Source organism: Primulina eburnea, chromosome 1 (genome assembly GCF_022965805.1).
Source record: "Primulina eburnea isolate SZY01 chromosome 1, ASM2296580v1, whole genome shotgun sequence".
NCBI classification, from domain to species: domain Eukaryota; kingdom Viridiplantae; phylum Streptophyta; class Magnoliopsida; order Lamiales; family Gesneriaceae; genus Primulina; species Primulina eburnea.
The window spans coordinates 28,073,705-28,088,307 of NC_133101.1; the positions used below are offsets into that span (position 1 = coordinate 28,073,705).

Consider the following 14,603-nt stretch of genomic DNA (forward strand, 5'->3'; position numbering starts at 1 on the left):
ACATAATAATAATATCATAAGATGCACGTAATTTAACTCAAACATGCACATGCCGAAATCATGACTGGGTACATATTTCATGAAAGAATTTAAAACTTTAAAACTTACAGACTAGAGGTGTGGCTTCGTGAGCTTCTTGCTACTAGTAGTAGGCATAACCCTTTACAAGAACACCGCTAGATCAACTGGTACCGGGATTGCTGCAAATATCTATATAAGTCCAGGAGGTCTTGGGTTCTAATCCTAGGGGAGGTAAAAACTCCAGTGCCTGGGCTGGATAAGTCCTATGCGTAATTGTGCGTTGGTATGGGCCGGGGCCCATGCTATGCCATGGCCCATGATCGTTGCAATAAAAGGCGCCTTGTTCTACAGTTGGTATCAGAGCGGACCTCTCCGAGTACGGTGTGGTTCGGGGACGAACCAAGCGGAAGCAGGTGTGTAAGTGAGGCCATGTGCCGAAGAGGGCGGGGGGTGATCGCAGGTGCCATGAGGTTGCACGGACAATGAGTAGCTCCTAGCAGGATTCTAGGCGGAGGGAACATGGATAAACCGATCTTACACCGGAAGGAGATGGATTTCGAAACTATTCAGGTATGGGACTATGTAGTAGAAGAGGGCTTAAAAGATTTGATATGTACTACTCATATCAAGAAGGTGCATCATCTTTTCGGTAGCTCATCACATAAGAACTCCAAAGTTAAGCGTACTTGGCTTGGGGCAATTTTGGGATGGGTGACCCCTTGGGAAGTTTCCTAGGGTGCGTGTGAGTGAGGACATAAGCACGCTTGAAAGACTTTTCTTGGTACAGTGAAGACAGTCGTCAAATCTAGGGCGTAACAATCTCGGACCGCGAAGTAGAATTCAAAATTTACTTGATACCTGGTGCTACAACAATATCAAAGGTACCCTACCGATGGCTCTAACTGAACTCAATGAGCTAAAAAAAACTCTAATATCTGTTAGATAAAATCAAATCAGACCAAGTACCTCCTTGGGGAGCTCCGGGTTATTCGTAAAGAAGAAGAAGAACGACGTAAGTATAAGATTTTGTATCAACTACACAGAACTCAATAGGATTACAATCAAGAACAAATATCATCTTCCAAAAATATATTACTTTTTCGATAAACTTAAAGGAGTTATGGTCTTTTACACGCTCGATCTAAGGTCAGAATATTATCAATTAAATTTCAAAGACAGATGATATTCCTAAATCAGCCTTCAAGACAAGATATGGACTATGAGTTCATAGTAATGCAGTTTGACCTGACCAATGATCCAGCAGCATACATGGATCTCATGAATAGAGTGTTTAGGGCATTCCTCTACAAGTTGTTATGGTACTCATGGATGAAATTCATGTGTACTCACCAAGTGAGGAAGAATACAAGGAACATCTTCACCTCAATCTATAGAAACTCAGAAAAAAAAGAACTATATGCTAAATTCAAGAAGTGTGAATTATAGCTAAAGATCATCATTTTCTTGGGTCATATAATATCTGAAATGTATATATCAGTTGACTCCCAGAAAGTAGAGGCAATCATGGTCTGACCTCAACCAAAAATGTAACAAAAGTTCGATGATTTCAAGGAATGGCTGATTATTGTACAAAATTTGTAGAAAGATCTTCTTCAATAGTCATTCCTCTCACAAAACTCACAGAGAATAACTCCAAATCAGTTGGAGTTAGAGTGTGAGAAAATTTTCAAGATCATAAAAAAGAAACTCAGTTCTACATCAGTAATACTACCCCCCCTCCCTCCCCCGAAGAAGGCAAAAATTTCACAATTTATAGTGATGCGTCAAAAAGAGGATTGGATGTGTGCTCATATAAGGTGGAAAAGTAATTGCTTATGCTTCACGGCAATTAAAATCATATGTGCGAAAATACCCAACACATGACTTTGAATTAACAACAATTGTTTTTGCGCTAAATATCTGAAGGCACTAATATATGGTGCCAAATGCGAAATATTTACCGATCACCAAAGTCTAAAATACTTATTCACATAAAAAATTGAACATGAGGCAAAGATAATGTATGGAGCTCTTGAATAATTACGACCTAAAATTAAACTACGATCTTGGGAAGATAAACAAGGTTGCGGATGCGCTAAGTCGAAAGGACATCAGTGTTAACCGGGAGATACAACTCGAGTAAGAGATAACTTGAGTTTCCCAAAAAAAAAACACATACATATTTGTTATTGCTTTAATACTTTTGTATTCTTTGAATGTATATGCTTGTTCTATTGATTTAGAGAAAAGCAGAGAATAGAAGATAGATATCGAGAAAGAGTCTTTGGTAGAGGTGCCAAGTCACTGGAAATTTGGTTTATATCGATGTGCTTTTGAGTAAATCGACTCCTATTGTAGAGATTCGATATAGTAGCCAAAGTCTGGGAATAAGAACGTACCACCATCTTGATGGGGAGATTAGATGGGAGACTTGTTGCGTTCTTATTCACACCGGGATGCCTAGACTAGATAAGAGTCGAGTCAAGATTAAGAATTAAAGAGTTTGATTTACAATTTATATTGATTCATGTTCCTTAGATTATGATACATGCTATTTGATAAATGTTTATGCTTTTGTATATATGTTTATACTAGATGCATGTCTACATTGCTTATGCAGGGAATTATATTCTCACCGGAGTTATCCGGCTGTTGTTGTATTTGTATGTGTGCATGACAACAGGTGGGACAGGATCAAGGTCGAGAAAAGGATGAGAGATCGATATTAGAGTGGAGATCCGGGCCCAGAAATAGAACTGGTTTTCGACACCTGATATATAGTGGTTGAACCTTAGTTTGCTATGATTGTATTTAAAACAAGTTTTGTGCTTTTGATCAGGTTGTAGATATTGCACTTGATCTTGTAAATGAAATAAGATTGATTCTCACATGTTGTAGTATATTGTACACTTGTATTTTAAAAAAATAAATAAAAAATTCTACCCCGGGCCCAGAAATAGAACTGGTTTTCGACACCTGATATATAGTGGTTGAACCATAGTTTGCTATGATTGTATTTAAAACAAGTTCTGTGCTTTTGATCAGGTTGTAGATATTGCACTTGATCTTGTAAATGAAATAAGATTGATTCTCACATGTTGTAGTATATTGTACACTTGTATTTTAAAAAAATAAATACAAAAATTCTACCTGGTTTATTTAATTGATACATTTAGTCCCAAAGATGATTAAGAAATGAGTTAGCATCCGGGTCCCCTCAACAGGTGGTATCATAGCAGTAGGTTCCAGAGCAGTATGTTCCTTAGACTGAGATAAAAGAGAGTGAGAGGGATAGATTGAGTTTTCTTCCTTGTTTCTGTGGTGCTAGCATGTTTTACTGCTTTTAAAAGTACATGTTACTGTTAGAGTAGGTGCACATCGAGCCAAGTGTTGGCCGAGTGTTTTACCCGGGACAACATTGAGACTCTATATGCTAGCATTGCACTTTGAATTGTTTACCGACTCTCATGGGGTCATCAGGTGGCAAGGTTGGGTGTTTTGTCGAAACATATAGGAGTCGATGCATTGTAGTCGGGGATTCACCGCTTACCATCGGGTATGGATATCCTATGTGATCTCATGTTTAAGTAGTTTGAAATCTCTGATTAGGGTATGGTGGTAATTAAGAAAGGGGTTTCTTAGATTACACCATCGATGCAACTATGACATGACACATAGTATCGATTCATTGACAACTCTCGATATACCAATGGTTGTCGAATCGGTCGGGATATATGAGTTGAAGGGACCGTACTGTACGCTAACCATAATTGAATGGTTCTTGCACGCACTATCATTTGATACCTAGTGAATCATGTAAGCGATGATGTAGGCGTTTAACATGATTGGTTGGGTACTATCAGACTTAAGTTTTGACGTTCTTATTATCAAGGAGTTGATATAAAAGAATGGAGCAATTGTGGTATGCTCAAATAAGGACATGTTTAGTCCGAATCACATGGAGATGTAAACCCACGGCTAGTTGTATCAATGAACCATTGAGGGCCACACAAGTACTAGCTTTTTAGATCCCGTTGAGAAGTAAAATAGTTCAATGTGTTGAACGACTTATAAAGGTGTTTATAAGCGTAAGGAAAAATATAAATATGACTTATATAAGGAGAATGTAACTTTTAATTTGAGGAAGTGTTCCTAAATTAAAAGGTTGCCAAACAAGTAATGTAATTGAAAATTATGATTTTCATAAACATTATTATGGACTAAATTAAACTAATTTAAGTGTTGAATTAATTAAACACTAGTGTACCTGGTAAAGTCCAAATAATTAAATTAATTCAAGTGTTGAATTAATTAAACAACATTGGGCCTTATAGAGCCCAATTAGAAATAATTATTAAACTAGTGGGCTTGAGTAAAATCAAGTAAAGGTTAAATGGTCTCAAATGTGTTTGAGATATCTTTTACTATTTATTAAAGTTGAGCATCTAATATTAACTGAATGGTGTCTTGGTCTGTTTTATAAACTATCTATTTTACCCTTCACACACACCACGTTCATAGGGTTCTCTCCCACCAAATCAGAGACTCTTCTTCGCTCCCAAACCAAGAGCCGCACAAAATCAAAACGTGATTTCCCGTTTCTCCTCTTCTTCAATTTCAGAAAATTTGTCAAAACGTGATGAGCCAGTGGCATGCCAGCATGATGTCTCTTATCCAGAGGGATATTTGCCTCGGAAAGCTTTGAATTCAGGTTCGATAGACATAGACAACTCGAAGCCTGCCAAAGAGTTCCCGTTTACCCTCGACCCTTTTGAGTTGGAATCAAATAAATGTTTAGACAATGGAGAATCTTTCATGGTATTGTTTTCTTTAAATTACTGGAAATTAGATAGATTGATGTTAATATTTTGTTCCAGTGCTAGATTTTGTTCAAAAAAAATATATTCAAAAATTTCAGAACCTTCGAAGTCAATTTTATGATCGTCAATGGTGGATCCACGAAGAGTGAATGATCTGTGATGGTAGACCGTCGCAACATACGGTTTGTTTGGATCTCAACTTCTGAACTTGGATGATGTTCAAAGGAAACGGTTGTTATTGTGGATTATGGGCACGAGGAAGAGGGCAATGTCTCCTGAAGCTGAGGTATACATTTGTAAACGTACTGTAAGGTATTGAATTCTGCTTTTTCTCCAATTTGGATTCATTGATCGGTGATTGTAGGATGGAGAAATAGTGGCGACTTGTCTGTTTTTTAGATTCTACTAAAATTGCTGAAATGACACACACAATTGTCGTGTGAAGAACAACAAAAACACCAGCCCGTTGAATACATTGAAAATCCGACCAGTTTCTGGATAATTTGGAACACGTATCTTATTTGGTTTGCCTTCATGTTATAGCCAATGTTTTGAATTTGAGAATTTAGAGGATTCTTTGTTGTTGATGTGTTGAAAGTAAAGTTTTTGCACCTTTTGTTCGATTGAACTCTGAGATATCTGGTAAGAATTAGCACATGAATGCTCCAGTAATCAGTGAAATTATAGAAAAAAGAACAACAAAAACACCAGCCCGTTGAATACATCGAAAATCCGACCAGTTTATGGATAATTTGGAACACGTATCTTATTTGGTTTGCCTTCATGTTATAGCCAATGTTTTGAATTTGAGAATTTAGAGGATTCTTTGTTGTTGATGTGTTGAAAGTAAAGTTTTTGCACCTTTTGTTCGATTGAACTTTGAGATATCTGGTAAGAATGAGCACATGAATGCTCCAGTAATCAGTGAAATTATAGAAAACTTTTGCCTAATTTGAATCTACCACGCTGCCTCCTACAGAATTTAAGCAGATTTTTGGCACCATGGACAATCTTTTCCGAGTACGCCTTTTTGTCCCTGAAAACAACGGACGAAGAGGCCAAAGCATTAGCCATTTCAGTGGCAAGATCCGAGCACCTATGGCATTCGGTTAACTGGTTAATCATAATCAATGTCTTTTGGGCGAGTCCCAACAGTAGTGATCATTCGGGATGGGATCGCCTATATATACTTAATACTTCAAATCATTTAGAATATCAAGGTCAATAAGTACTTTGTGCATTACCTGAGTCACAATTCTATCTATGGTATCTGCAGTGTTGTCAAAGTCTTGAGGAAGTAATCAATCCCCCACTTGATAACTCCTTTGATATGATCAAGTTCTTTATTGGATGTGTTCGAAGGAACACCTCAACTTCAAGGTGTCTTTTGTTGCGATTCCAATATAATTGTTAAAGACTTTTACTTCCAGCTTGCTATGTGCTCCACTTTTGGTCTGAGTGTGTTTTGGACATTGTTGTGAGAGGCAGGAATTGACACACTCGGAAAAATTATTATTGGAAATGCAATTCAATAAATTCGACTGTTTTGGTTACATCCTCTAATTTATCTACTACTCCACATGGTATGCCTATTATAATTTATGTAATAAAAACACCGTTTTCAGCTGACACCCAAATCAACATTTATGTTTTCTCATTAAGCTCCCATTTCCAAACATTTATCATTTAATTTGTTCATCAAAAAATTTTAAAAGGTATCTATTCAAACAAAAAAATAGAGAAACCGTGTGTATCATTTTCTTTTTGACTTCTTTAACATATTCAAAGCTGTTTATTTGGGTAAATTTTTTTAAGAAAGGGAATGCACGAACAAAGATAAAAAAGAAAGATTATCACATTTTCACATCTCAAATTCATTAAATGTTAGTTTCGATTTCTCCCCTATGTATGTTAGTTTCAATTTTCCCCGTAGGAATGATTTCAAATTACTTTATTCTAATCAATGTTTTCTTTTTTGTACAATTATTTACTCTGTCATATTTTTTCATATTCATTATTCGGTGTTCTTATATTTTTTTTTATAAACACCGTCAATTTATTCTCATCCAATTAGCTGCATTTCATCTACGTATGGTTGCTTCTGAATTCAACAAAACAATAAGTTTTTTTTTCTCAAATACACATTTTAAGTAATTATATTTCCACCAACTTATCTTTTTCTCCCTTCCCTCAATATGCCAGATATAGAAAATTGTGGATAATTGAGCGGGTTCGAATTCCGGAGTCGAACTTTTTTCCCCTTTTTGATTGACTCCCGGTGTTGGTGAATGCCGAAATTTGAAGTTGGGACTTTTTCCTTAATATAATTTTGTTGATCCCTTTGGCACTTGACCAGCATGGATCCCAAGCACTCGGGAGATATGTTCAAGTAAGTCTCGAGTCTAATCGATCTTTTATTTCTGCATATGGATAATAGAACTTATTTCTGGGAAACCCAGTTCGAGTTTTATCTAAATGATTGTATGCAGACACTTGGAGAAGCAGAATGACCTTCTAATGGACGCATACATGTCGATGTCCCATGAATTGCATAGACTCCAGGTTTTTTGTTTTGATCTGTTTGATATTGGATTTCCTTTAATCTTATCTAGATTGAACATAAATCAAGTTTCTTGAGGTTTTTTTTTTGTTTTTTTAAGTAATTATATTTCCACCAAGTTACCTTTTTCTCTCTTCCCTCAATATGCCAGGTATCGAAAATTGTGGATAATTGGTTCTCATGGCTTTCTTTCTTACAAGCTACAAATATTTAATGTAAAGTTGGGTTCTTTATAAAGATGATGTTCTTGGTGGTGTTTTTTTTGTAGTGTAGCTGATTTTCAAATATTATACGTTACTTTTTTAGTAGAATCTTATGTATGGATGCTTCTGAATTCAAAATTACAATAAGAGTTTTTTCTCAAAGACCCATGTTAAGTAATTATATTTCCACCAACTTACCTTTTTCTCCCTTCGCTCAATATGTCAGATCTCGAAAATTGTTTTTTCTTTCTTTTGTTACATTTTGAGCTTAAATTGATGAAAGCCCTAATTATTTTGTCTTTCAAGATACTGTATGTGAATGATTTATAAGTGACGATACCATGTCCGTTTCAAGTTTTTAGATTTGATAATACATGTCGTTATAGGAGAAAATTAAAAGCACTGTGTCGCTGCTTGCCGTGTCAAGGATTTTCATCCAATATAGAGGGTCAAGAGGTAAGGATTGCCGTGCTTCTCTACGTATGAAATTAAATACAAAAATACTACTTTTTTTTTTTATGAATATGAATTGACTTTTGTGTTTTTTTCTCAAATGAAAGATATTGGTTGCAAACAAAGTATTTGTATAAATGACATACTCAATTCAAGGGATCAGATCTATTCGCACCAATCTTTATCTGGTTTGTTTTTAACAATGAATTGGCTTATGGTCTATGATTTATTATGTTACTTTATGGTCATATCAAATTCGTTTGTTTGTTTTGATCTTGCAGGTGAGATAATATATTTTTTACAAGCTTCAAGATCTTATGAAGTAATCTCTCACATATTCTCAACAGATTCACTAAATCATTATATTAAAGCTTCTTAAACATTGTTTTATTATAATTTTTACAGACAAATTTAGATTTTAAACTCAAATTTGAAATATCTAGCAGTGTTCTGATGTCAAAATCTGAATTTTTAATTATATTATCATATTTTTTAGACAATATTTTGACTATGTGTTTATTTATTTTACGTTGAAGTTCACCTTAGATGATGTTAAGGCTTCAAAAAATATTATTTTTTTTATGATCAACAATTATATCATGTGAGGTAACAAATTGATTTTGGCATATTTATTTAACTTTGGAATCTCTTGCTTTTTATGGATCAATTACAATTTTTTTTTTACAATCATGGTGTGGTAAACTCTTGAAGGTTTAATATATCTGCCTCATATATTCATAACACACGCAACGCGTGTGCCTCGGTGGCTAGTTTAAATAAAAGTTCATGGGCTTTATAATTGTTATAAACCCAAATAGAAATGCATGCATGAGAGGTGAAGAGTTGAGAGACTATTTTTTCAGTAATCAAGGCTTGGCATGCTAAAAGTGCTTTTAGCTTTTTACACAACCAAGACAACTCATCCTCCCATTCATTCTACACACCTTGGCCGAAATTTTCAAGAAAAATACTCTCGATTTTTGCTTCTTCACTTGTTGAGGAAAGACACACTTCTCAAAGAAAAATCCTCTTATTTTTCTAGTGCAAAATAAAAGGGGCTCTAGCTCGCAAGTGGTGGGCTTAATATTTGAGCAAGGAGTGCTCAGAGGGAAGCTTGTAGATTTTATTGCCATTCAAGAGCTAAGGTGTTTACACCTTATTTGGAGCCATCATCAATCTCAAGAGATAGATAGGTAAAATCTTAAAAACACCCTATGAATGTGATTTCGTGTTTTTCTTATATGCTACACATTATGGGATTAGGGTGCTCGATTTTTGCTCTTAAAAATTATTTTGAAACTTCCGTTGTGCATTCGAGCACCTTAATCGATCCCCTTTCAAGTGGTATCAGAGCTAATGATACTATTTTGTGTAGCATATACATGATATTATATTGAGGTCGATTTCTAACCGCATGAGATGATTTTTTGCAACAAAATCAAGGCCTGTTTTTGGGGATTTTGGGGCAGCAAGTTGCTGCCCATTTCAGGCAGCTCGGGCTGCCCGTGGGGCTGCCCTTTTTCCCAGGGGCTGCCCGAACAGCCCCCTTAAAAATGAAAAAATAAATTTTTTGCTTGTTGGCCGGAATCCGGCGACGTCGATGACAACTAGGGTTTCCAAAAGTGTTTTGGAATATCAAAGTGTCATGGGCCTTGAATTTGTTGGGCCATTAGATGGCGAACACAATTTGTGAATTGAAATGGGCCAAAATGTTTTTTGGTGAAAAATGATTTTTTGGGCCCTTAAGTTCAAATTTACAAAAGTTGTACATGTTTTCTCATAAAATAAATAATTGAAGTTGGACTTTAATTATTTATAGAAATTTGTGATTTACAAGAAATTCGGTTATAAATAAATTAATTAGAAAGTAGACAAAGGGGTTTGTATACTTTGTTAATTTAGTTTATAATCGTGGCGGTTAGTGATTGGATCAAGATATATTGTAGAACCCGATAAATTAGACTACGTATAAGCAATTGATAATTGCTATTATTTGAATTGAAAATAATTTTTTTTATATATTTATGGAATGTTTAATTTATTTTAAAATTTGTTAAGTAATGATCATTTATTTTAAAACACAGAGATTTAGTTTTTATCTTTTCGGTTAAATACGCGAGGCCGGATTGGAGTTGGAGAATTGAGATAAAATTTAAAAATAAGAAAATATTCCTAAATTTAATTTAAGCCCAGGAATAATTTATTTTAATGTTAAATAATGTTTTAAAATTTATTTAGTTAATTGGAGTTAAGTTATTAAATAAGTTCTTTTATGTTCAATAGTTAATTAAATCCTAAATTAAAATATGTAACCAATTGGAATAAATTAATCTAGACCTAATATATTCAAGAAATAACAACCTAACATTTTAATAATTAATTCTATAGACCAAGCCATGTCATGCAAGAAAAATATTACCCTAATTTAATTTATTAAATTAGTAAAATACATCATGGATATCTAAGACTTTAAGATTTTAACATTCATCATTTAAGCAATATTCTTGCCTTCTTGTGTTGGAGAATTTCGGTCATCACCCCCCCCCCTCCCCCCCAAATCCCTCCATTTTCGTGCACCAAGAGAGGGAAAAAAATCATTTCCTTTTACCAATCCATCCCCTCACATGAAACTTCCATCTTATGGCATTCTTGGCTCATTTAATTAGTAACCTTCCCCTTCATTCCTTAGCATTCTATCCGGCCATCCCTTCGAAAATTTCAGAGAAAAAAACTAGATAAAAATCGTGAGTAGCAGCAAGGATCAAGAGAGAGAATAAAATACAACTCTGTCTCCGCCACGCCGTGTTCGTCGTATTGATTTGTTTCTTTCAAAAACAAATTTTCAGGAATGTTTATATTGTTCTTTGCTCTTCAATCAAGTCCTATAGATATTTTAAAACATCACATGTTCATGATTTAAGGATCAAAACCGAAAATGACAACTACTTGAAAAATTCTGCACAGCCCCTTCGACCCCCTTCCTTCATGCTTCATGGTTTTGGCTTGTTTTGTGATTTTAGGAGGTTGGCTCGGTTCCGGGCGCTCCAGGCTGCATCTAGACATGTACTTGAGTGTGTTAGGGTCATGTTGGTTCATTGGTTTCAGCCCATGCACGCAGGAGGAAGACTTGATAACAACTTCTCTCATAGTTGCAAAGTTGAGTCACGATTTTGGTTGTTTGGTTGTCTAAGAGGAGTGTTCGAATCTTGGTTGGCCTAGGGCCTGTAACCATGGTTAGAACCCTCTCTTAGCATGTCTAGGACGTTACCAAGACGGCCTTTCAAGGCTTGGTTCACGGATCCATCAAAAATTTTAAAGAAACATCACAAGTGCACCTCGGTTTAATTGTTTTTGGTGTGAGTGAGTTTCGGCTTCTTGGGGTTTGGGTGGATCTTGTTTGGCTTTTAGCCCTTAGCCATGGTTCACACAATACCTCATGATGTCTAGATCAAATCATGGTCAGTCATATGGCCGCTAGAATGATATATGACAGCAAGATAAAGAAACACCCCCCCACGGTACAACACATGGTTCTTGGGTGAAGCTTTGGATTGTCATAGTCGTTTGCTTGGATTGTGATTGGCTTTTAGCCCTTATCCATGGTTCAAGCCACACCTTGGGACGTTGGTAAGAGAAAGCCCCAATGGCAATTGGTCTCGTAAACGAAGCATAGCAAGCGCAGCTGCTGCCACGTTATTTGACAGCAACTTTGCTTCGGTTCAGAGGTGGTGTTTGAGTTTTTGGTTGGCTTTTAGCCTATGGCCTTGGAATGGACAATACCACAATGAGTAAGGAAAGTCATGTTTTTGGTTGTTCGTGATTTGGTTAAGCTTAGAGGTCGTACGAGAATTTACGGTGCAATGTGCCAAAGTGACTCTCGAAAGAGTGTTTTACAATTTTGGCCTCCATTCACTATTTTCGTGTATTACAGTCCTTATGAACAATATTTCATCATGTTAGGTGTATTTTAATCATGACTTAACGATGGTTGTCTCGTTTTTGGTTCGGATGTTAAGTTTCTGCCAAGTGGAGATTATTTGCATGTTTCTCATGTTAGAATTAGGTCGCAGCGAGCCTAGGAACGATCCAACTCACTCGATAAAAACATGGTTATAATTATGTTACATGCATAAAATATAAAATGTTTAATTTTGGATATATGAGATATGTCATGTGGCGACCTCACGCTTATAGGATCTCTACCCGGTGACTTACGACTGGTTTATGTTTATGTATGGGTACAGGACATCCAGTCCAAGGGCTGTGGTGATCTATACCGCCCAGTATGCTGTGGTTTAGTCTGATCAGACGTTCATGTTATGTTACGGGCCACTTGCATAGAAACATTATCTCTACCAAAAAATCTCATTATGATATTTTATGACAGGGCTCTATCGAGCAAATTTTTTACGTATGATTTTCAGATATGCATGTATTTATAATTACTCATGACACGATTTTCACCTTACTGCTTTGCGATACGATATTTTTACGTTACACGAAATTTTATGATATATTTACTTGCTATTCACGGTATATGCATGCTGAGTCTTTAGACTCACTAGACTTGATTGTTGTAGGTACTGATGAGGTCGAGACTGAGGGCGGGGACCAGTGAGCTAGCTTGGGTCAGCAGTAGTAGGAACCCGAGGACCTCATTTTTCAGTTTATTAACCATTTTATGTTCAAACTCAGTTTTATTATGTTGAATTATTTTTAAGTTGTTGAATTGAAAAACAATATTTACTTCCGTCGTTATTTTAAAAAAATTAAATCCATTTATTAGTTTATTCGATGAATGATGCATGTTATTTATTTAAAGAGAAATTTTTAAATAATTCCGCAAAGTTACGAATACCAAATACGGGCCGTTACATATATAATATTAGATCAATTAATTATTATGATAATTAATTGATAGTGTATGATATGTGATATTATGCATGAAGGATGGTCAAAAGCCCTAAGCCAAATTTGCTAGGTGTATGCTAGGATATTTTGTGTTGAATGATTGTAATAATTATCAATTTATAAAGTGAGCTTGGTTTATGGCCCGTTCCCACCCCATGAGATGTATCCCTATTTTCCATGGATATTTATTTGTAAATATTAGTATAATGATCAAGATTGGAAGATGGTGGTCCTTGATGATTATGAAGATCGAAGACATGTAAATATTGGAGGCTAATGTAATAGTTGCATTTGCATCCCATGCATTTCCCTAGGATTGGACCTAGGCCGTGTTTAGCTCACACGGGCCATTAGTTTTGGGGTGATTGATCATCCTTGTTTTGTTTATTGTTTATAATATATGCATGATATGTTATAAATAATGAGTATGTACATTATTATTATGATAATAACAAAGTTGCATTAATCCGACAAACATACGATCAAACATGGCGAGCTTTTAAATAAAATTAATGATGTAGACCTTTCAAAATTAAAAACCCTCATTTTGAATAAGATTCAAAATTAATATCAAACCCGAAAAGGGGAATTATAAGGTTGTTTATAATTTCCATGTCTTCCATCGACAATGGGTGCATGATGAACGCTACCCGTGCGCGGGGCTCGACTCATATTATTGGGGGAGCCCTGGGTGCCGGAAAGCTGTGACATCCATTGACATGGTGATGAGAACTACGTGGAACTCCGATGACTTCGGCTCATATTATTGAGGGAACTCATGGCGACCGTCCATTAAGGTTCAACATCGATGGGTAAGGCTTGACACGTAAAGATTGAACGACGTCATTTTATTGGGTACTAATCAAACGTGAGACAAAGGTTTACGTAGAGGGTTGCATGGAGATGCAATTGGAAACTACCTTTTAGGAATTGTGATTGGCTGATATAATTCGGGATCATAATTCGCTAATTGGACCTTTTGTACCTACTGAGAAAGGGAATTTCCCGTTTTCACTAGAGGGTAGTGAAAGATGTCAAAACAGTGGGAGTAAACATTTATAAAGTAAAATTCCATACTTTATATCTTACAAAATAATTTTAAAATTGTCATTAACATTTATTTGTTTACTTTTCAGTACAATTTTTTACAATATCTTCGATTCACAATCCGCTATATGCAATACTCGACTAACACGTATTAACCGGACCTAACTACCTCAATTGGCTAAGAAACTTAAAAAACGTCTTGAATTCGGAAAGGATAGCATATACATTGACTGAGTCGCCCCCTGTTGAGGCTCCGACTGACTGCACTCCTGAGGATTTGTAGACTTACAAGGAATGGTGTGACCATGACTTGAAAGCCAGGTGTTATATGCAGGCTTCTATGAATGATGAGCTGCAGAGGCGTTTTGAGGATGCAAAGAGTGCTGCTGACATTCATTTGCATCTCAAGGAGCTTTTTGGTGAGCAGACTCGACCTCTTAGGTATGCTAACATCAACGAGCTGATCACTTTGCGCATTCGAGATGGGGATTCGATCCATGAGCATGACCTAAAGTTGATTGGGATTGTGCACAAGCTCGTTGGCATGGATATGATGTTGCCGTCGGAGTTGACCACCGAAGTGTTGCT

General features: G+C 35.9%; 1 long non-coding RNA gene across 2 annotated transcripts; it reads left to right on the top strand.

Moving 5' to 3' along the window:
• Nucleotides 1-4,447: 4,447 nt before the first annotated feature.
• On the top strand, nucleotides 4,448-8,060 carry LOC140811988 (uncharacterized). 2 transcript variants are annotated; one of them, XR_012113584.1, is made up of 3 exons: nucleotides 4,448-4,839; nucleotides 4,940-5,153; nucleotides 7,991-8,060. It is a non-coding gene; the product is annotated as an uncharacterized lncRNA (long non-coding RNA). The 2 variants fall into 2 exon arrangements; XR_012113585.1 differs by lacking the exon at nucleotides 7,991-8,060 and adding an exon at nucleotides 5,206-5,330 and having other exon boundaries at nucleotides 4,940-5,127.
• Nucleotides 8,061-14,603: the final 6,543 nt, after the last annotated feature.